Source organism: Trichechus manatus, unplaced genomic scaffold (assembly GCF_000243295.1).
Source record: "Trichechus manatus latirostris isolate Lorelei unplaced genomic scaffold, TriManLat1.0 scaffold00139, whole genome shotgun sequence".
In the NCBI taxonomy this organism is placed as follows: Eukaryota; Metazoa; Chordata; class Mammalia; order Sirenia; family Trichechidae; genus Trichechus; species Trichechus manatus.
Genome location: NW_004444075.1, coordinates 6,887,919 through 6,911,037, shown reverse-complemented (window position 1 = coordinate 6,911,037; position 23,119 = coordinate 6,887,919).

The window sequence follows — 23,119 nt, the reverse complement described above, 5'->3', positions numbered from 1 at the left end:
TTCAAACTGCCAACCTTTTGGTTAGCAGCTGAGCTCTTAACCACTGTGCCACCACGGCTCCAGTTCTCTGGCAGAATGGTTGTATTATGTTTTACTGCTAAGTATAGACTTTCTTTTACTTGAGGATGATATTAAAGCTATAATCATTTTTGCATATTAACTTCTTAGCACAGAAGAGATGTCATAGAAATACATAAAATATGCGTAATATATTATTTATTCAATGGAATGTTTAAAGCAAGTAATCAAGTTACACCTTCATGTTGTTTAAGTATTCCCAAAGAGCTATTTCCACTCAGCTTTCAAAGTTGTAACACTTTTATCTAATTACTTCTGCATCTATGGAAAATGAGTCAGAGAAAGAGAGGTGGAGTCTCCTTAGCAATTTAGAAATTATAAAATGAAACACTCAATCCGTTCATTTTCTAAAAATTATGACAGAGTTGTCATGAATGTGCATGCTGTGTTTGTATATTTACAACATACACAAACATTGAGACAGACTTTGTCAAATCTGTGTAAATTTTTCTGAAAATCAGCTAACATTTTAAAAGGAATAAAGTTAATGAATTCTTTGCAAAACAAATCACATAAAAAGGTAGATGGCCATATTCATTAGGCTTATCTGTATGAACAAACTTTTACCACTGTTGTTCCTGTAGAATCAGGGTTTAAGGTCTTGTATATTATGTTCAGGAAACCCTGGTGGTGCAGTGGTTAAGCACTTTGGCTGCTAACCAAAAGGTCAGCAGTTTGAATCCACCAGGAACTCCTTGGAAACTCTATGGGGCAGTTCTACTCTGTTCTTTAGCAGTGGGTTTGGTTTTGGTTTATATTATTGTCATATCCATTTCTATTTTGATGTTTGCCCATTATCTGGCACCATGGTATATTATAAATGCCCCTGCTTTAATTTGAGCAGAATATACTTAATGATCTCCACAAAAACTTTCAAAATATAGAACTCTGTATCATCTTTTATATCTTCCCATCATCAGAAGGTCTTTAAGTAGGTGGCTATCAATCATCAGTAAGATCTCAAGTTTCTGTGATACTAGTCCTTATTTGCTTGACTTTGTTTTTGTTCTTACTCTTTATCCTTTGAAATCTAATCTTTAAATAACTCATTTAGACGTTCCTGGTGTTAATATTTCTCCCAGAAAATATGATTTTCTGTGCAGGCAAATTGGATTTCCAATGACATTATTAATCCTTCTACAATTTCCCAGTCTTCTGGCTCTGATCTCTTTCTTTAATTTATAAACACTTGCATTTTTATATGTCCTTGACATCCTAAAACCGATTTTCTATTATAAATTCTGAACATTACTAAGTAAATGAGAGTGGGAGTTAGTTAGAACCTTGCAATGTTTATATATTCACACCCACCGAGAAATTTAAATACAATTTTTTAAGTTTACTTCAGAAAATATATGCTTTTCAAAGACCAGTCATCTGCACACACACACACACACACACACACACACACACACACACACACATTTCTCCCACCTCACACACAACCACACAAGTTACCCTGGTTGAATTTTCCAAAGAAGTGTTTCAAATTTTTAAATATATAGATAAAGGTAGATAGGTAAGTAACTACTAACTAGATAAAAGGATAAAACTGAATTACATTTACCTGAAACTTCTTTCTATATGTATCCACCCCGTTTTCTTCTGTTTTTTGATAATAGGCCTTTAAAAACTAAACAGCTATCACTGTCTTGTAACATACAGGGCTATGATTTTCACATACACAATATACACCAATGGCCCAAGATTTGATAAGCACAATAAATTTGATAAGTGAAGCAAATAATACGCAGGTATTCTTTGTTTTTGAGAGTTTTTAGCATGTTATTCATTAAGCAATTTTTATGAACTGAATTGTGTCCCCCAAAAATATGTATTGTAAATCCTAACCCTTATACCCATCCATGTAATCCCATTTGGGAATAGAGTTTTCTTCGCTTTATTAATGAGGCCATATCAGTGTAAGATGTGTTTTAGACCTAATCGCTTTTGAGATATAAAAAGCAGATTAGGCACAGAGAGAAGCAAGCATGAATGGGGGGAAAATAGGTGCCACCTGGAGATCTCCAAGGAATGCCAAGAAGAACGCTAAAGAAGCTGAGACAAGGATTTTCCTCCAGAGCAGACGGAAAGAGCCTTTCTCTAGAGCCAGTGCCCTGAATTCAGACATCTAGCCTCCTAAACTATGAGAAAATACATTTCTGTTCATTAAAGCCACTCATCTGTGGTATTCCTGTTATAGCAGCACTAAGAAACTAAGGCAGAAATTTTATAATTATATAAAAAATAAATTCAGCCATTTAAAGATCTAAATAATTGTTTCATCATAGCCAAATTTATGACCTGTATATTTTTAATTAACTTTATTTTTAAATGTTATTAGCTCTTTCCAGATATTTATTACACAACCAATATTAATAAGTTGAGCAGGTAAGTACAATTTTGGTGTACAGGAAAACACATACTGCCCCCACTACATGCACACTTTTTGTCATATACTGAGAAAATAAAAGCAATTGAAAGAAAATATGTCTTACTAACTCTTATCACTTTATATATTCATCTGCCAGAAGTAGCTTCCATATCCCTATTGCAGTGAATGAACTCTGTGCTCTTACTACTTTCCTCTGTAGAGTTCATCCTAACATACCTACTTAAGAATTTTGCTCCAGCAATTCATGTGTTTTTTTCTCCTGTTTCAACGTTTCCCCTCACTACTGATAATTGCCACAAACATTCAAACTTGTCATTATTATATACATAAAACTTTTCTAAACTTCACATTCTTCCCTTTTATGGCAACTTCCTGTAAATTGTTACTTATATCCACAGTCTCCAATTGTCCTCCCATTCTCTCCTGAAACCATTCTAATAGTTTAACTCAGACACACTGCCACCAAAATTCTTTTATATGTGTGTGCAAAGATATTTTATATAAAGTCATCTGAGCAGCCACTACCTGTCTGTCAGTGGAGGCTCGCGTGTTGCCATGATGCTGAACAGATTTCAGGGGAGTTTCCAGACCAAGACAGACTAGGAAGAAAACCTGATGAATCGCTTCCAAAAATCAGCCAATGAATACCCTAAGAATCACAATGGTCAGATCCACAACCGATCAGGAGGATGATGCAGGACTGGGCAGTGTTTTGTTCTGTTGTGCACGGGCTCTAACAGTCTATTTTATATCAGCAACCCATTTGATGTATAGACATTGTTTCACCCAGTTGATTACTCTATCTTCCTTCACTTAGTACATCACTGTCCTTGATTTCCTTTGACATCACCAGCCACTCCTATTCAGTCTCCTTTGCTGGTGCCCGTCTTTGCTCACAAACTAGTTAATACAGGAAAGTTCCATGACTGAGTCCTTGCATCTTTCTTTTTTTTCCTTTTCTTCCCCCTCCCGCCCCTCTGTATAACCCACTCCCTTAATGATCTCATCCAGTTTGAGGGCTTTAAATACCATGTCTGTGCAAACAGCCTCCAAAGTTATATCTCCAGCACAGACTTTTCCCCTGAACTCAAGTTTATATATTTAAATGTCAACCTTATATAGCTACATATTTGCCTTCCTAGACATCTAATCATACTTAACATGTTCAAAACTGAAAATTCTCACCTTTACCGTATGCAAGCTGCTCTCATCATATCCTCATTACACACATGGCAATTCCATCCTTCTATAGATGATTACATCAAAACTCTTGAATTCAGCTTTGATATATCTGTTTTATATGCCACATGAAATCTGTCAACTAATCTTTAAAAAATAACCAGAATCCAACCAGTTCTCATCACCTCTACCACTGAAAGCCACTATCATCTCTTACTTGGATTATTGCTATATTCTGAAGCTAGATCATAAGTGGTCTGCAGTCTAGCCTCATCAAAGTGTCCACAATGATTCTGAAAGGGTATAATTCAGGCCATGTGATACATCTGCTCAAAACTCTTCAATACCTTCCTATCTGACTTGCGAAAGCCCAACGAGTTTACAATGAGTTAAAATGATCTACAACTGTATCCCAGATACTGTTTCAACCTCGTCTCCTATTATTCTGTACCACCCACTTTTGTCTGATCACAGTCATTTCCTTCTTAAGTTCATTATGTATCTCCCTATCTGGAATGTTCTATCCTGGAGATCTACAGCGTTCACTTGACACATTGTCCTACTAAATATCCACCTTTACATTCAGACTTCTTTAATTTGCATACCTGTGTTGCTTTACTAAGCCTCAGAATTAAATTTCTTCAAATCTGTTGTATTAAAAATTAATTGAAACAATAAAACCCTGTTGTAAGTGTTTATTTGAGCTTTTGGGTCTTTATAAAATCAGAACTCAATGACAAAAGTGGGAATAACTAAAATCTGTACATTTAATCTTTCACAAATAGTTAGGGAAATAAAATTTTAGTGTCAGAGGCTCAGTGATAATTGGTGGGGGCACCTAATTTAATAATACAGTCCATGAGCTGAATTTTGTTTTGGAAATACTCTTTCCATTGTCACCACATAAGGCTGGAGAACGTATACAACTGTCAGATGATTGCCAGAATTCCAGAGTTTAGAAGATAAAATCTCTTTCTCTCCTCATGAATAAATTAACCTTGCCTTTTATAAAAATAATGCTAACAAATAAGTAGCAAGAAAAAGAAATAATTCCTGTCATCGGGGAACTCCATTGACACTGATGAAAAAATAAAGGCTAAGAGCACTAATGAGAAGAACAAATCCCAAGTTCTGTTAAGATTGCTTCCCTGAATGCATATTCTTACACAAAATAAAATGGACATATACAAATAATGAGACACATTCAGTCAAGCTGAGAGGCACAGTATGAATAATTCTTTAGTTGAAAGAAAGGCCACTTGAAAATATTTTCAACTACACAAATTAGATGAAGCTTGAGGCTTGTAGGAAAATAATAGTATAATTTTCTTATAAGTATAGCAAATACAAGAAGGATTAAGGAATATCAATGGCGTTGTGAGCATAGCAGATCTCCATTTAAGTTACCTGATTCATGGGTAGAATTTTAGAAGAAAATAGAGCATAATTATTTCTGATTCAGTATTCCTATGTTGTTTCTTGAAAGTGGTGATGGGGTGTGATTACCTTAGGTAAGTAAACATTAATGGACATGTAAGAAAAAAACTCTGATTTCCTTAAAGATGTAACAATTCTAACATTACATAATCAAAATAAAATCTGGTTTATGATGAAATAATTTACTGTTAGCCATAAAAACTTAATTACCCTTAATAAAACCTTTATATTAAAACAAACATATTTTACATGTGTTATAAAAGTCTACAAAACTGCATAATACATTTATAAAATTTAGATTTTAAGAATGGAAAAAACAGTGAGATGGCAAATACTGTATTTTATTTTCTCTCCTGGCATATTGCTTATTCAAATAAATACATGTTTTAGTGTTAAATAAATAAATGCATATATTCAACTGAAATAAATGTTTTAATCTTAATAAATTATAAAATGCCTTTCCCATCATTCCTGTCTTTGACTTCTACTATATTTTTATTTTCCGAATCTTTATCTTTGACTCTATTGTTATTATTTGAATCATCAACATATTTTTTTTCCAAATACTTCCAGGAGTAGGACCACTTATATCACCTTCAGAAATAAAAAAAAGAAATAGCTTACTGTTTCCTAGAGTTTGTTAGTACAGAAATAGAATAATATTGCATATTTTTGCAGCCCGTTCCCCGACATGTTTTTATTACAAATAAGTGAATAAAGATGGGAATACGTTTTATTTGAGCAGATATGTGGTGTCAAACTTATTCCGGGGAAAAAAATAACAAAGATTAGCCAAACTCTACTTATTTTATTATTATTATTTCTTTAAAAATAATATTGTATTGAGTTTTTGGTGAAAGTTTACATAGCAGATGTCTTAGTCATCTAGTGTTGCTATAACAGAAGTACCAGAAGTGGATGGCTTTAACAGAGAGAAATTTATCTCACAGTCTAGTAGGATAGAAGTCGAAATTCAGTGCATCAGATCCAGTGTAAGACTTTCTCTGTCGACTCCGGAGGAAGATCCTTGTCATCAATCTTCCCCTGGTTGAGGAGCTTCTCAGGCATAGGGACCCTGGGTCCAAAGGATGCATTCTGCTTCTGGTGCTGCTTTCTTGGTGATATAAGGTCCTCCTCCCTTTCCTTTTATCTCTTGTAAGATAAAAGGTGGTGCAGGCCACCCCAGGGAAACTCTCTTTACACTGGATCAGAGATATGACCTTAGCAAGGGTGCTACAGTCTCACCCTAATCCTCTTTAACATAAAATTACAATTACAAAATGGAGGACATCCACATGATACTGGGAATCATGACCGAACCAAGTTAACACATATTTTTGGGGGACACTATTAAATCCAGGTTAGGTTCCTATTTGACAACTCCCACACAAATTATTCACTGACATTAGTTACGTTTATTACATTTATCACAATGTGTCCACAAATTGTATTCTGTTTGCTCTATTTCCAGTACTCTAGTTTCCCTGTCCGCTTATCTTTTCATTTTTGCTTTTGAGTAATTGTTGACCTTTTGGTCCCATACTGATGATTTTTAAGTAGGGCACCAATCTTATGTGTGATATCCTTCATTTTGTATGCCACTCTGTTATTTCTGACAAACAGTGAAATATCTTGAATTTTAACCATGCTAGGATGATGGGTTATCATCTATGAACAATGAGGAAACAACAAAAAATTTGTATGGGTTTGTGATGTGAGAGGTTGTCTGCCTTAAATATGATAATATAGAGACAGTGTGGAAAATCAATTAGAGAAGAAAATGACAAGATGCAGAAAGAAAAAGTAGAAAATTAATTAAGGAGATGATGAGGATCAGAACTAAAACTATTATATTAGGTATAGAAAGGAGGAAAGCAATGTAATACATTTCAGTTGGAGTTCCCCATGGGTCAAGCTATATTCCTTTATTCTTTTCCTTCTATATATAAAGAACTTGATGATCGCACAGACACCCTTGATAACCTTTCTCACATGACGGCTGATAACCCTCAAAACTATACATCTACTTCTATCCTCACCTTCCACCACCTGTCAGTTTACTGTACTGTAGTGGCTTGCATGTTGCTATGTTGCTGGAAAATATGCCACTGGTATTTTAAATACTGGCCGTGTCACTAATGGTAAACAGGTTTCAGTGGAACATCCAAAGTAAGACACTTCGGCTTGGCCATCTATTTCTGAAAATTAGTTAATGAAAACCCTATGGATCACAGAATATTGCAGGAAACTTTGGCTTGCTTACTGTGGACATGTCATCAGGAGGGACCACTCACTAAAGGACATCATGTTTGGCAACTGGAGGGCCAAAAAAGACTCAGAAACCCTCCTACTGGTTTGCATCTTGAGTAATATTTGCAGAAACGTAAGTGTCATTTGGGAAGATCCCCCTAAACAAGCTTCTGAGATGGGTAAAGAAAATAATTCTTATCCATTGATCTTCACTCCCACTCAAGCTAACCCCAGAAAAAATTATGTCTTTACTACAGTGATATGTAAACAAGCAAGCAAACAAAAATTTATGTATTACACCAATGCTTTCTGTCATTACTAAGCATTACTCACTTTTAAATAAGCTTTCGTATAGGTAGAAAATGGATCTAATTTCTATTATAATTTTATACATAATGCACTCCTAAAAGCATATCAGAATCAAGTATGAGACAGTTGGACAAAACATGTTTTAAGTTAAAAAAAAAATAATCTGTCTGATTCTAAGACTCACATCTCAGCAATTCTGAAATCTGTATACATCTAGAATTGATTTTTTTACTTTGACTGCAGCACTGTGTATTCTTTATGAGATGTTTTTAACTGATAATGCATCTTAAAATTAATGATGTATGGAAACCAAGAAAATGCAATATTAAAAATTCCCTATATAAATCCTGCTTTTTAGACAGTATATTCTTCAAATCTTTCTATTATGCACATACTTTCTTTTTCATTTTCTTTCACAATTGAACAGCAACTAGCTTAAGAACAATCAGTACAATGAATCTTAAGATTCATCCCCCAAAGCACCATAATAATTTCTAACTTTGCCTCAAAGGAATTAAGTTTATGAGATGTAAGCCTCTTATCACTTTCTGATTTTCCATTCATTTTATAAGTAAGAACATAAAATGCAATAAAATATTCAAATAATCGCACAAACACTGCCTTACAAAGACAGCGAGCAGGCAGCACTACCATTTGATGTCTCAAAATTATCATTTTTCAGCTGGAATATAATAGTCAGAATTTGTATAAAAAAATATATTAAGAGTTCCAATGTTTAATCTATGAACAGATTGACTGTATAAAATTTAGAGTATTTAAATGAATGTCAAGGCATAAGATTTAATTTCAATTCAACATTTTAATCTATAGGTTACAGTCTTCACTATAAGATGGTAAATATGTATTTAAAAGGTGGAAAATAACCTGCCTTTCATTTGGAATATTTGTTGTACAACAAACTCCTTTTCCAGGAGCCAGATGCTAATATATACTACTGTTTCTCATATGCATGGAATACTAATTTGAGTTTAGTAGTAGCAAGTGTACACCCAAAATATTGAACAACTGATACATTATGGGCACCAAAGAGGGATCAGCTATCATACCTACCGGAGTATCAGCCTAAGAACAGATGATAGATAAATATCAGTCTCATTATTAATTCTGAAATTAATGGATTTTTTCCTAAAAATTAAAACATAAATAGACAGATACTTTAGATTTATGTAACAAAAATGTCTGTAATATAAATTCAGTGATACATGAAGATCCATGCACTTATTGTAAACGCTCATTTCAAAAACATGGAGAGTACTTTCGTTAACTGTTCAGGCTCTGAATTTACACTGCCTGGATTTCCAGTCCTCTCTGTGCTTCTTACTGTCTAGTGTGTGATCTTGGTTACAATTCATACACCTCAGGAGACATTGGTGGTTCTCTGTTAGAATTCTCAACTTCCATGTGGAACACCCAGTTTGATTCAAGGCCAAAGCACCTCACGCACAGCCACCACCCCTCTCTCAGTGGTCTTGCATATTGCTATGATGCTGAACAGATTTCACTTGAACTTCCAGGCTAAGCTAGATTAAGATGAAGGCCTGATGACCTATCTCAGAAAATCAGCTAAAGAAAACCCTACTGATTGCAACAGTCATGCTGACTTAATGGCAACTAACAACAACAACAACAACCATTCCTCATCCTTCTCTTCTGTAAAATGGGAACAGTCAGCTCTTACTCACAGGTCTATTAGTAAAATTAAGAGAGATAATGAAAATCAGCTACTAAAATATCTCTCACATACAATTTGCTCAAAAACCATTAGCTAGTATGGATTATCATTAACTGTAAAAAAAAAAAGACTTTATGAGCAGTGAAATACAGAGTCTGACTTGGGAAATTGTAATCAGTAGATGGTTAGAGACTTAATCTTGCTACTAATTAGCAATATAAACTTGATGAATTCTTTTACTTCTCTGAGTCTCATTTTCCTTTTTCTAAAATAGACAACACATGTTTGTCCAGCTGCTACACAGGATTCATTTGAACGACAAATGAGTTAAAGTTTGTGACAGCATTTGTAAACTGTACAGTTTATAAGATACAAAGTGAAAAACAAAAAGTTAGAAATCTGGAGAGCCCTTGTAGCAATATAAAACTTCTAAGGCTCCTAAAATAATAACGAATATATTACATGGACCAACAAACCTCCTGAAAACGTTTTGTAAGATGTTTACCCAGCCTAATCTAATTTACTAGCAATATGTTTTGTTGACTCTAATACTGAGAAGAAGAGGTTAAAAAAATCCAGTAAATCAAAATATGGACAGTTAGATTAAGCACTGAATAAACACAACTTGCAAAGTAAACAAAACACAATTTTATCTTTGCGTCCTCTCTTTCCAAGTCCTTAAAATTTATTCAGCGTGGATGATTTTCATCTGCTGCTGGATGAACATTCTGGCACACCTTGTGGTTTTTCCCTCATTCTAAGTAACAAATTGTTCTATGGTAACTTTAGTTTCCAAACAGTTTTAACTTTGCAATTAGAATGGAAAATGACAGATACAAGCGAAACTCAGAACTCGATTTAGAGTTGAATCATTTCTTCCTCCCAGACTTGGACCTACTTCAAGCTAGTTCAGGCTAAAAGACAGAAATGGTCCTTTTTCTCACTGTGTCCTTTTTAACTCTTCCCTCACTTGTTTTTCTTTTTCTTTTTCTGATTCTTAACTCCAGGTCATGGGGAGGAGGAGGTATGACAGGCTGTAGACAGTTCTTACTGCCCACATCTTACTTAGCTGTGTGGCTTGGTCATGTCTGTGCCTGGTAGATGGTTAAGTCTCCATTTTCTCCTGAGCGCTTCCTGCTGGACACCTTTCTCCTAAATTCTCATGACCTGGAAAGTTATATTTCTGTCCTTCTTAACGCTTGTGTGTACAGATGCCTTCTACTGAGGACTCTTTGTGTGTGGCTCTAGGAACTAGAATCCAATACAACCCAAATTCCTCATCATCTCTCTCCTTCTGGGTTTAGATTGGAAACCAAAAACCAAATCAATTGTTGTTGACTCAATTCAGACTGATGGTGACCACATGTGTGTCAGAGTAGAACTGTGCTCCATAGAATTTTCAATGGCTGATTTTTCCAAAGTAGATCATCAGCCCTTTCTTCCTAGGAGCCTCTGGGTGGACACGAACTTTCAATCTTTCATATAAAAGCAAAGAACTTATTCCTTTATACCACCCAGGGATGCCTTGGTTCAGGTTAGGTCCATGGAAAACATTCATTCATCTTTTGCCCCTGCAACCCGATAGAGCAGGTCTCTTTGGAGACAGCAGCAACCCCTGGCTCTGCCACCAGAACCCACCCTGTAAATGTCTCAACTCAAATCAGTCACCAGTGCACAGTCTCCTTTAGTTTTCTTACTTTTGTCAAGCATAAATGTTCATCTCTCTCAATTGCAGTGAATAGTCAAAAGTTTTGTAAGCAGCTTCCAAATAACCCCTCATTAGGCTGAGGAGAGGATATAGCATCATTTCCATTGCTCTGCTCAAGTCAGTGGGACTCTGATCATGGCAACCACTCCCTGCAAACAAATCTCTCCCTGATCCAGTAACCCCTCGTTCATATCCCTAAAGCTGTCAATAAGTTCTTAGACATTTGTTTTAAATCTGCATGAAAGGGTCTACCTCGCTTCAGTTTTGATATCTGCTATTGTGCATGAACTCGAGACAGGAAAGTCAATCTAACATTCCTGTTACCTGCAGAGAATCTCCTTGTCAAGTATCAAGAACTACTTGCAGAGGCTCAAGTAGTTCTTTAGGATGAAAGGAAAGGTGTTGTCCTAAGTACAATTTCAAGCATTTATTCAAGAATGTTTCCCAAGCAAAGCATGATATGGTATCACAGCTGTTAGCGAGAGGAAATTATCACAAGAACTAATTTCCTCATAGATTAAGTGAAGATTTCAAAAGTTAGAAAGTTCAGTAGAGGTTCTCTGCATGGATAGCAGGAAAAATATTATGAACTTTTTTGATAACGTGTCATTAGATTATCGGTTAAGAGCTTAAGAGGATTAGTATCTTCTTTCTTGGCATTACCGCATTTTATAATACTGCAATGAGATATTATTATTTTAGAAAATTCTTACTTTCCAGACTTGCTTTGCTTCCCCACTTGTGTTATTTCACCTTTGATCCAATATTTTAAAGAAGAACATGGGCAGGAACAATGTTAGTCAAATCTAAGTAACGATGATAGATTCTGAATTGGAAGCACCTGTGCTTTGTGAATGTGTGTGAGAATGAGACTAAACATTACAGATATTCTATGTTGGACACACATGAGAAAAATGGGATTTCTGAAAGGGAATGATGAATAAGTAGACACAGACAAGGTTAGATTAATCTAGATCTGTTCTCAATCTTTTAGGAAAAGCAATAGAGTATTGAAAGAATACTGCCCCCCCATGTCAAATCATGAAAGTGGGTCAATGCAGGGGTGTCTCTTGGAACTATTGAGGCCTAACTCAGTAATTCATTGACTCTCCAGGATTGAAGTAGAGGGTCAGTGAAAAAGAGAAGGACCCTCGATGAGATGGATTGACACAGTGGCTGCAACAATGGGCTCAAATATAGCAATGGTCTGAAACATAGCAATGATCGTGAGGATGGCACAGGACCTGGCAGTGTTTTGTTCTGTTGTACACAGAGTCACTATGAGTCAGAATCAACTCGCCTGCACCTAACGACAACAACAACTAGGATTGAGAAATGACAGGAGCCCAATAATGTTCAGGTTTTATTACACATGATTTTAATGTATAATAATAAAAAAGGTTTACAAAATAGAATATGAAAGAAATGAAAGGATTTTTCAGCAAGAAGGTAGCTTCTACCCAATCCTTTGTGCATCATGGTTACAAATCCCAAAGATGCCAAAAATCTGTGAAAAATGAGCCCAGTGAAAATTACCAACCACTGGTTTGGCCTTGTATCTATATTATGACTATAATTTTGTACCCTGACTGAGCTGGACCCAGGGCACACAGAAAGTAGAAAATGTTTTTGATTTTGTAGCTTAGCTAGAGTTTTCTACAAGAGGACCTACCTTATTTTTTTTAGTCTGGAACTAGATTTTATGTCCAAGAGACACACAAGGGGCTTCTCCTTTACTTCCACTTTTGACCAGTTAACCCAAAAGTTATTTTCAGACCAAGTGGAAGATAGAAAATAAATCCCTCAGATAAGGGAGAATGGAATATTGGGGATCAATCTTGCAGAGGTAACTAATTCTAGAACTTCTCTTTCTTTTAATAAAATCTCAGAGTTCCATTAAAATTTCTTTACAATTTGAATTAGTCAACAAAGCAGGAGTCAGAGCAATCTTCATAAAAGTCAGGGACCTCAACATTTTCTGATGTTTTGCAAATGCAAATCATCAATGAAGAGATAAAGAAAGTGAAAATGGGGAAAAGTCCTACAGAAACAAGAAGCTGCAAGCATTTGTTTAGGTTTTTTGTTTGTTTGGTTTGGTTTTTGATTGTTTGCCTGTTAGTTGTGTATTTTCTTGCTTCTAAAATAAAGGATAACCTTGTTATTTTTTCTCCATAACAAAGAGTAATGGCAGAAAGAAGATATCCATGCAGCCAGTACAGTTGTTGTTAGTTGCCGACCATTTGGCTCTCAACAGAACTAAATAATGCCTGGTTCTGTGCCATCAGGTGGAGTTCAGACCAGACTGTTGTGATCCATAGGGTTTTCATTGGCTGATTTTCCACAGTAGATTGCCAGGTCTTCTTCTTAGTCCTTCTTAGTCTGGAAGCTCCACTGAAACCTGTTTAGCATCATAGCAACACGCAAGGCTCCACTGATAGATGGGTGGTGGTTGTGGCGTGAGGTGCATTGGCTGGGAATCAAACCTTGGTCTCCTGCATCAAAGGTGAGAATTCTACCACAAATGCCCCATGCAACCAACACAGAAGAACTAAAACAAGAAGATGAAATTATAAAGGCTGAGGCAATAGAAGATAGAGTAAAACAAGAAAGCAAACAGAGGATATTTGGAATCAAACTTGAAGTCTTTCTCCCTAGATAAATGCGACTGGAGATGAAGTATTAATCTTTACTAAGAAAACAAGGTAGACAAAGTCATAACATTGTGTAGTTGACTATTTGAATGTACTTCTTAGTTGTTTGACAATGTTGTGTCATTTAACTAAAGTGTTATTTATAGTTCTACTCAAGAAATTCTTTCCTTTGCACAAGGACCTTGATAAAAACAAAAATCAAAACCTACTGCCACCTGGCTGATTCCAACTTATAGCTACCCTACAGGACAGTGTAGAACTACCTCATAGGGTTTCTTAGGCTGTAAATCTTTACAAAAGCAGACTGCCACATCTTCCTTCCACGGAGCTGCTGGTAGGCTTGAATTGCCAGCCGTTCAGGTAGCAGCCGTGCACTTAAACCACTGTGCCCCCAGGGCTCCTTTGATTAAAGCGAGCAAACAAAAATCATGACAGAAATTCCTAGCAATCTGTAGGGAACTTTTGTGATCCACGCAGGGATCAGGTTCACTCGCTAACAATAAGTAACAGCTTTACCAGCACACGCCCTCGAGCACAATTTATATTCTTTCTTTACTTCAAAAAATATTTTTACTGAATTATTATTGTTCTTGCAGGGGTAAAATAACAAACAACTATGAAAAAATAATTGCATTTCTGTTAGAGTTTTAGACTTCCTCTTGACTTTGATCTCAAATGATCAAACTCTTGAAAAGGACATGTGCAAATATTTTAGACCTAATATATAATATCCAGTTTCTTTTTAAGAGAGGAAAGGAAATTAATGGATAAAATTCTAGGCAATTATTTTACAGTTTTTAAGAATAATGAAATAGGCAGTTCTTGTTGAAAATATTGTCACAAGGCAAGGCAGCATTACGCCAACAGGGTCATTTAGGTTCTTAAAGTTTTTACGAATTTTAGATCTAGTTTCTGTTCTCAGAAGATAGGATTTATTTCTCTTTTACTTGTTTGATGGATTTATTAATTTGCATTAGCTGGGTTCTTTCAAAATGAAGGTGAGAGGTTAAAACTGTGATGAAATTTTATTCTCAGTAAACACTGTCAAATGAGAAAAAAAAAAGGAATACTTTTCTGCAGTTCTTATGAAGAATTCAAACATCTTTCAGAATACAAGAGTAACTTTGCTATTACTGTGACACAGCACTCGTGTCTTGGTTGTTTCTCCCTCCCCATTTTCGACTAAAGATTACTTCCATATACTCTAAACTTAAACCTCCACAATAAGGATCTGATTGTGGATCTTAGTCATTTCCAGTTGAAAGCATATCTGGTGGACTTCATTCTCAGAACTAGTGACTGGCTAGTTTATAGATAAGAGCCTTTGATCCATGTCCTGATTCCTTCTCCAGGATCCTATAATCCAGAGTTGTAGCATTTATATACTAGAAGGTGTAGTAGTGTATGTATATGGAATTGTCTTAGGCTGGGTTCTTTAGAGAAGCAAAATCAGTGGAGAATATACAGAGAGACAGAGACTGAGAGAGATTTATCTTAAGGAGATGGTACATGCCGTTGTAGAGACTGGCAAGTCCTAAGTCCATGGGTCAGGCATCAAGCTGGAGGATTCTACTGACTTACATAGGTTCAGGGGCTGAGGAACACAGCGTGGGCAGGTCAGATGGCAGGCCTCTGGCTCATGGACTGCAGAGGCTGAGGAATCCAAGATCAGCAGGTAAGACAGCAGACTGCTGCCTCGAATCCCAAGAACCAGAGGTCAGATGATAATGAGCTGGATGCAGGATCCAGAGCAAGCTGTCATGTTTGCCTTATACTTAAGCTGTGGATGAACCTATACCATTGTTAATATGTTGCCTTTGAGTCAATTCCAACTTATGGCAATTCCATGTGTTTCAGAATAGAACCGTGTTGCATATGGTTTTCATAGCTACGACTTTTCAGAAGCAGATTGTCAGATTTTTTTGTCTAAGGTGCCTCTGGGTGTTTTTGAGCCACCAACCTTTCAGTTAGTAGCACAAGGCTTATCCTTTTGTGCTACTCAGGGAATCCTTATATCATTGTAGCCTTCCAGTTATAAATTGTGACTAAACAAATATGCTGTTGCAGTCCCTATGCTGGATGCAATGAATACAAAAACAAGTGAGACAAAAATCTTGCCCTCAAAGAACTCATGAAGGTAGATAAAAAGACATGTAGGAAAAAGTTTACAAATACTTTGGGAGGGAGGGAGGATTTCCCCTCCCTCCCAATGTAAGATATCTACAAGCTAAAAACAAACCTTTTGTCGTCAAGTCAATTCTGACTCATAGGACCCTATAGGACAGAGTAGAATTACCCCATAGGGTTTTCAGGGAGCAGCTGGTGGATTGAAACTGCCGAACTTTTGGTTAGCAGCCATAGCTCTTAACCACTGCACCACCAGGGCCAAATCTATAAGGTAAGAATTTGGCAATTAATTTAGAGAAGTTTCATGGATATCAAGATGGAGGGAACATGTGTAGGAAAGCTTCAAAGAAGTGATAGCATAGAGAGAACCTGGGGTGCTGTGGGGTTATGGACTTGTGGTTGGTGTGATAGACATTTATCTCAGGTACAATGAGTTCAAGGGAATTAAAATGGCTTCTATACCTGGAAAGTAGACTACATATGAAGGAATTTTGTAAGATGAATCTGAAACTTGGATAGAAGCAGGGTGCTGAATAATCTTTTTATGCCACAATAAAGGATTTCAATTTTTAACCTACAGGAATGAGGAGTTGTCATGATTTTAAATAGAGATTCTAAACTATTAAATCACTATTAAATATATATGTTGGTAAGTTGTCAAAATTTTATATATATTTTTGTCATTAGATTCTTGTTGGACACATGGTTACCAAAGACATTCTCCCAGTAGGTAACTTGTCTTTTCACTTTTTTGGTAAAGTTTTTCGCTGAACAAAAGTCTTTAATTTTTATGGGGTCCCATTTATTTACTTTGTTCTTTGCTGTTTGTGCTTTTCTTATTATATTAGGTAATCCATTGATAAAAGCTAGGCCTGACAGCATTGCCCCAGCTTTCTCGTCTAAGAATTTTATGGTTTTAGTTTGCACATTTAGGCCTTCAATTCATTTTGAATTTGTTTTTGTGTATGGTGTGAGACGTGGATCTTGTTTCATTTTTCTGCGCATCGAAATCCAATTTTCCCAGCACCATTTAAAGAAGGAGCCCTGGTGGCATCTTAGTTAAGAGCTCTGCTGCTACCTGAAAGGTTGGCAGTTCGAATTCACCAGCTGCTCCCTGGGAACCCTATGGGGTCACTATGAGTCAGAATCAACACGATTGCAATGGGTATTTACTGAAGAGACTCTTCTTTTCTCTATCAAATGGACTTAGCACCCTTGTCAAAAATCAGTTGACCATAGATACCTGGGCTTATTTCTGGACTCTCAATTCTATTCTATTGGTCTATGTGTCTATTGTTATACCAGTACAAGGCTGTTTTGATTACTGTAGATGTATAGTATGTTTTAAAATCAATAAGTGTGAATTCTCCTACTTTGTTCTTTTCTTTTAGCATTGCTTTAGCTATTCAGGGCCCTTTGTATTTCCATATAAAGTTGAGAGTTGTTTTTTCTATCATAAAATTGGCAAAGGACTTTAACAGACATTTCACCAAAGAGGACTTTAATATGGCCACCAAACACATGAAAAGATTCTCAACATCATTAGCCATAAGCCAGATGCAAATCAAAACCACAATGAGGTACTACTTCTCTCACACTAGGATGGCTAAGATAAAAAAAAAGAAAATAAAGAAAGAACAAACTGGGGAAATTTAAAGCCTTACCTGTTGCTGGAGGGAATGCAAAATGGCACAGTCGTTGTGGAAAATAGTGTGGCGGGTCCTCAAAAAACTAAAAAATAGAAGTACCATATGACCTAGCAAGACCACTCCTAGGTACATGCCCAAAAGACTTGAAAGGAGAGACTCAAACAGACACTGGTACACCAATGTTCATTGCAGCACTATTGACAATAGCCAAAAGGTGGAAACAACTTAAATGCCCATCAAAGATAAACAAAATGTGGTACATGAATACAATGGAATACTACTTAGCTAGTAGGAGAAATGAAGTTTTATTACATGCCACAATATGGATGTAGCTGGAAGTCATTATGCTGAATGAAATAAGTTAATCACAAAAGGATAAATATTGTATGACCTCACTTATATAAAACGACAACAAAAGGAAAATGTATAGAGAACAAGGTTTATAAGTGGTTTCTGTGGTAAAGAGAGGGGGAAAAGTGGGGAGGGGGCTGGTGGTGGTGGAAATATCATGTTGAACAGGGGTAGGGTTGCACAGCCAACGATTGTAATTGCTGTCAGTAAGTTGGACACCTGCAAAAAGTTGAAATGGCAAAAGTTGTGTGATAGATATATTTACAACAATGACAAAAGAAAAGAGTAGCTACTGCGGCTGCTTATGTACAACTAAAAACCTCATGGGATTTGGTTACTGGGTTTGGAAGTTTACGGTCGTTGTTTCATGGAACACCCCATGCAACAATTAGCCTAAAAACATGTTTAGTGCTGCTGTTCAAACCTCCTAGTTTGATGTGTAATGCCTGGGTTCTTAAAAGCTTGCAAGCAGTCATCCAAGTCACAATAATTGGTCTTTACTCACCAGCAACAACAGAGGAAGTTGGGGAGTCAGGAATAGGAGTAGGATATGGTAAATCCAGATAATTGCCTCCATAAACAACTGCATCTTTGCCATTAGACCAGAAGAACTGTATGGTGCCCAGGTACCATTACTGAACATTTTGATCAAAGATTCTATAGAAGAATCCTGATCAACAGGGGGAAAACATAGAACACATTTGAAATTTTCATAGGACTTCAGACTTCCTGAAGCAATGAAATTTGATGAACCCCTGAAACTATTCCCTGAGATAACCTTCAAACCTTAAAGCAAAAGTATCCCCTACAGTCTTCTTAAAACCAAACAATAGTTTAGCTTTAACTAGTAAAAAAATGCCTTGAGCATTAGCTCTTTTAAGAACTATCTATATGGTATCAAAGAGACAACAGCAACTCGAAAGATTAGATAGAAACCTTAGGAGGCAGTGAGTTTATGTAAACGAGGGAGGAACAGTTCAGAGAAGAAGGGTGAAAATGGTTGTACAACTCACATAATGTAATCAATGTCACTAAATGGTACATGCAGAAACTGTTGAATTGGTGTCTGTTTGCTGTGCATATTCTCAACAACAAAATAAATGGAAGTTGTTATTAATATAAGAAGTTAATTAATAACAGTAAATTAATACATGTTGTCTTCAACTTAATAACCACCTTACACAACCTAAATGCATGGTCTCATTAACTGCTATTCTCCTTACTGCCCTCTCCACACACAGGGCCATCTTATATCTGAGCACTAGTTTCAGTAGGAAATTTCTACTGATTTCTCTTTTCCACTCCAAGTCCTTTACTAAATTTTCAAGTTTATCTCATTGGCATAACTTATTTGTCATGCTGTTAGCTTTCCTTCTTTATTTGTGCACTCAACTATTTTCTATGTAAGTAATTAACTAATACATATATAAGTAAATGAGTATAGTGTTGATAATAGTGACTCACAACATAGGATGATCATTACAATTACAGACAATGTGCTGATACACATGTGTCTGTGAATCAATCTAGACCCCTTAATCTGAACCTTTGGTAGAATAACTGCAGTGTGCTTTGTTTATTTGTTTTTTGGTGGTGGTGTTATTTTATAAAGAAATTGGTATTAACTTTACTGAAAATGATCAAGATGAGAACCTATTATGTAAAATTTTATATAGATTTTGATATATAGATACATATATAGATATACACACACACACATATATATAAATTCATACATAAGGAAAAAATAACTTTTTTCCCACTGTATATTCTTATTTTTACTTTTATATGTCTCCCCAGGCTTCTCACTAAATATTTTATAAACTGCCAATGATAGGGACAAATTCTACTTTTTTTTTTGTATTTATATAATCTCTATTCTGGAGTCTTAATGTATATTTTCAAATTTCATTTTTTCTTTCTGAATAAATCCTGCATCCTCCATTCACTAGTTATACAATATTGTAACAGACATCAAATTATTTTAAGGCAGTATTATCTGGTACACCGAAAGATGGCTTTGACTGAGTTTATCCACGTGGGAGTTGACTAAAAACAGCAGTATCCTCATTCTTTAGGTATCACTGTGTATAATGACTTCCTTCCAAAGAGTATACTATAGAAATGAGCAAAAGGAGTACTTTACAATGGAAAAACCTAACAAACACTACTTCAGACAGGTGATCAAAGTCAATATAAAAAGTTATAAATCATGTTGTTAGTATCTACCACCAATATGACATGAAAAAAAAATAGCACTTCTGTGATATTCCTCACAAGAACCCATAACCTAGTCTTATCATGAGAAAAACATAAGATAATTTCTAATAGTGGGGCATCCTACAAAATAGCTGACCAGTATTCCTTAAAATTGTCAAGGTCATCGAAAACAAGGAGAATCTGAGAAGCTCAGTCTAGAGAAGCCTAAGGAGAATTGATGACTAAACGTCGTGTGGTACTCTAGCTGGGATCCTAGAACATAAAAAGGCTATTAGATAAAAACTAAGGAAATCTAAATAAACTGTAGACTTTAGCTAATAATAATATATCAGTATTGATTTACTAATTGCAACAAATGTTTCATCCTAATGTAAGATGGTAATGATAGAGGAAACTTGGTGCATGGTCCACGGGAGCTCTCGGTATTCTCAGTTTTTTCTGTAAATCTAAAACTGCACAGAAGATAAAAACTCTTAAAAAAAGATATCAAAAAATGGAAAAACGTGTCACAGGCTCGGAGAAGATATTTGCAATGTAGGTAACTTATAAAGAAATAATATCCAAAATGTAAAAATAATAGTAATAATAGTAAACTAATAACAAAGACAGAAAAAAAAAACTTAATAGGAAAAATGGACAGTTTACCAAGAAGAAAACCAAATGATCAATAAATATATAAAAAGATGCTCAACCACATTAGTCATCTCGAAAATATAAATTAAAACAACAAAAAATGTATCATTATAAACTCAGAAATTTGCTTACTCTTATGCATTCTAAAGAGATTATACCTTATAAACGATTTACAGAGCCATTTGGTCATACCTGGACACTGAATGTGCTCTTACCCTGCATCTGATAATTCTCTGTCATATGTGCATAAGAAGCCATATACAAGAATGATTATTGCAACATTGCTGGTAATAGTTGGAAATAATCTAAATGTCTTGCATCTTGCAACAGTAGAGAGAAAAATGGTACTATACCTGTTGATAATAAATTTAATAATTTTTGTATAAAATTGTAGCAAATTTTCTCATTCAGTGGCTAATATAATCAATAAACATACTTACTTTAATGTGCCTTTTAAAAAACAGAATCTTCCATCCAGAATAGATTTAAAGTCCTTGTATCATTTCTCAGCTAAAATTAGAATTTATAAAATTTATGGTAATTCAACTATCCCTGATAATTTGTTTATCTACTGGTCTCTATTTGCCTGGATCAAAAGAGAAAGAAGGAGAGTCAGGAGTAGAAGGAGGATATGGAATGTATGGCTAATTGCTTCCATGAACCACTGTCTCCTTTGCCATGAGACCAGAAGAACTGGATGGCGACCAGCTACCATTACTGAACATTTTGATCAAAGATTGTATAGAAAATCCTGATAAAAAGGGGGAAAATGCAGAACAGAATTTCAAATTCTCATGGACTCCAGACTTTCTGGAGCCATGGAGGCTGGTTGAGCTCCTGAAACTATTGCCCTGAGATAATTTATAAACCTGAAACAGAAAACATACCCTGAAGCCTTCTTAAAACCAAACAATAGCGTAGCTTAACTAGAGATAAATGTCTACCTTGAACATTATGCTCTTTTAAGAACTATCTATATGGGATCAAAGTGAAAACAGAAACTCAAAAGATTAGATAGGAACCTCAGGGTGCAATGAGTTTATGTTAATGGAGGAGGAACAACTCAGAAAGGGAGGGTGAGAATGTTTGCACAACTCAAAGAATGTGGTCAATGCCACTGAATTGTACATTTACAAACGGTTGAAGTGGTGTACGTTTTGCTGTGTATATATTTAACAACAACAACAAAATTTAAAAAAACGATAAAAAACAAAAATCAAGGAAAGCACATAAAAGTGATTTGTAAACTGTAAAGCACAGACACACACACAAAAGTAAGTACAAAGAAATATCTACAGGAGAGGAGAATAGAAAAAAAAGAGTGACTTCATTGCAAAGCCCACCCCTATTGAATCACAAAGTTTGAGCTGAGTTAGCAGATGAATCTTAAGAAAGTTAGAAATATTCAAAGATTTATTAACATCTTTTCATTTACAGCAGAGAGTTTATTAAAATTGAGGTACTCTGGACCCAACCACAATAGGTTCTGATATGCAGTTTACTCAACTGATTGGTGCAAGTGCTATGTTTATTTAGTCAGCTCTTCCTATTACAAATATGTACCTGGATCTTTCTTGCATAAGCAACATATTCAGTTTCTGCCATCCCTTTAATTTATTTGCAAATTTGATGGCCATCCTAAGTCAAAGCATGGGAAAAAGTGTCCCTGGTTTTATCAGAATCCTTAAAATTAATTAGTGCACTACAATAAAGCAGAAATCTAGTATTTGGACATTTTAAAAACCAATAAATTTGCCTTGAAAACACATATTTGAATGTGTAAAAATATCTTAAAAAATGTTGAGGGCTGCTTATAATGAGACATCTAATAAGATCTTTAAAACAAGTTTAAAATAATAAGTGTACATTCTAAAGCATGTAAAAAATTGTATACTTATATAGTTAAAATTTAAGCTGGCCTTTATTCACCACTTTTAAAACATTGAAGGGCTTTTGTGTGGGAATACCTTATATCTGTCTTTTGAAAAAATTTTGATTACAATTATTAAATTTACTTTATACAGGGAAAAAGTCTAATTTTTTTCAAACTATTAGAGTTGTACAATGAATCTAAGACTACACTACATACAACAATTACCTTAGCTAGATTTTGAATTGTTAATATAATTTTGTGGCTTATTCAAAGGAATTGAACTTGAATCCTTCAGATAATAATTGTTAACTTATTTTGCTACTGGTATAATCTCTTTCATATCAATGTCTTTTGCAATCATTATGATCATAGAGTGAGGAATATAGTAAGTAAAAAGACTAGAATGTTGTACCTAATTTCTGGATTCTAGGTCAGCTTAAGGGGTTCAAGTGTTATGCTTAGAAAAATAGTTAATTAATTTGCATGGACAGATAATACAACCCCCAGTATGAAAAAATTAGCAAAAATATCATTACTATTGCTGGAACACTGAGTAAGAAAGTACA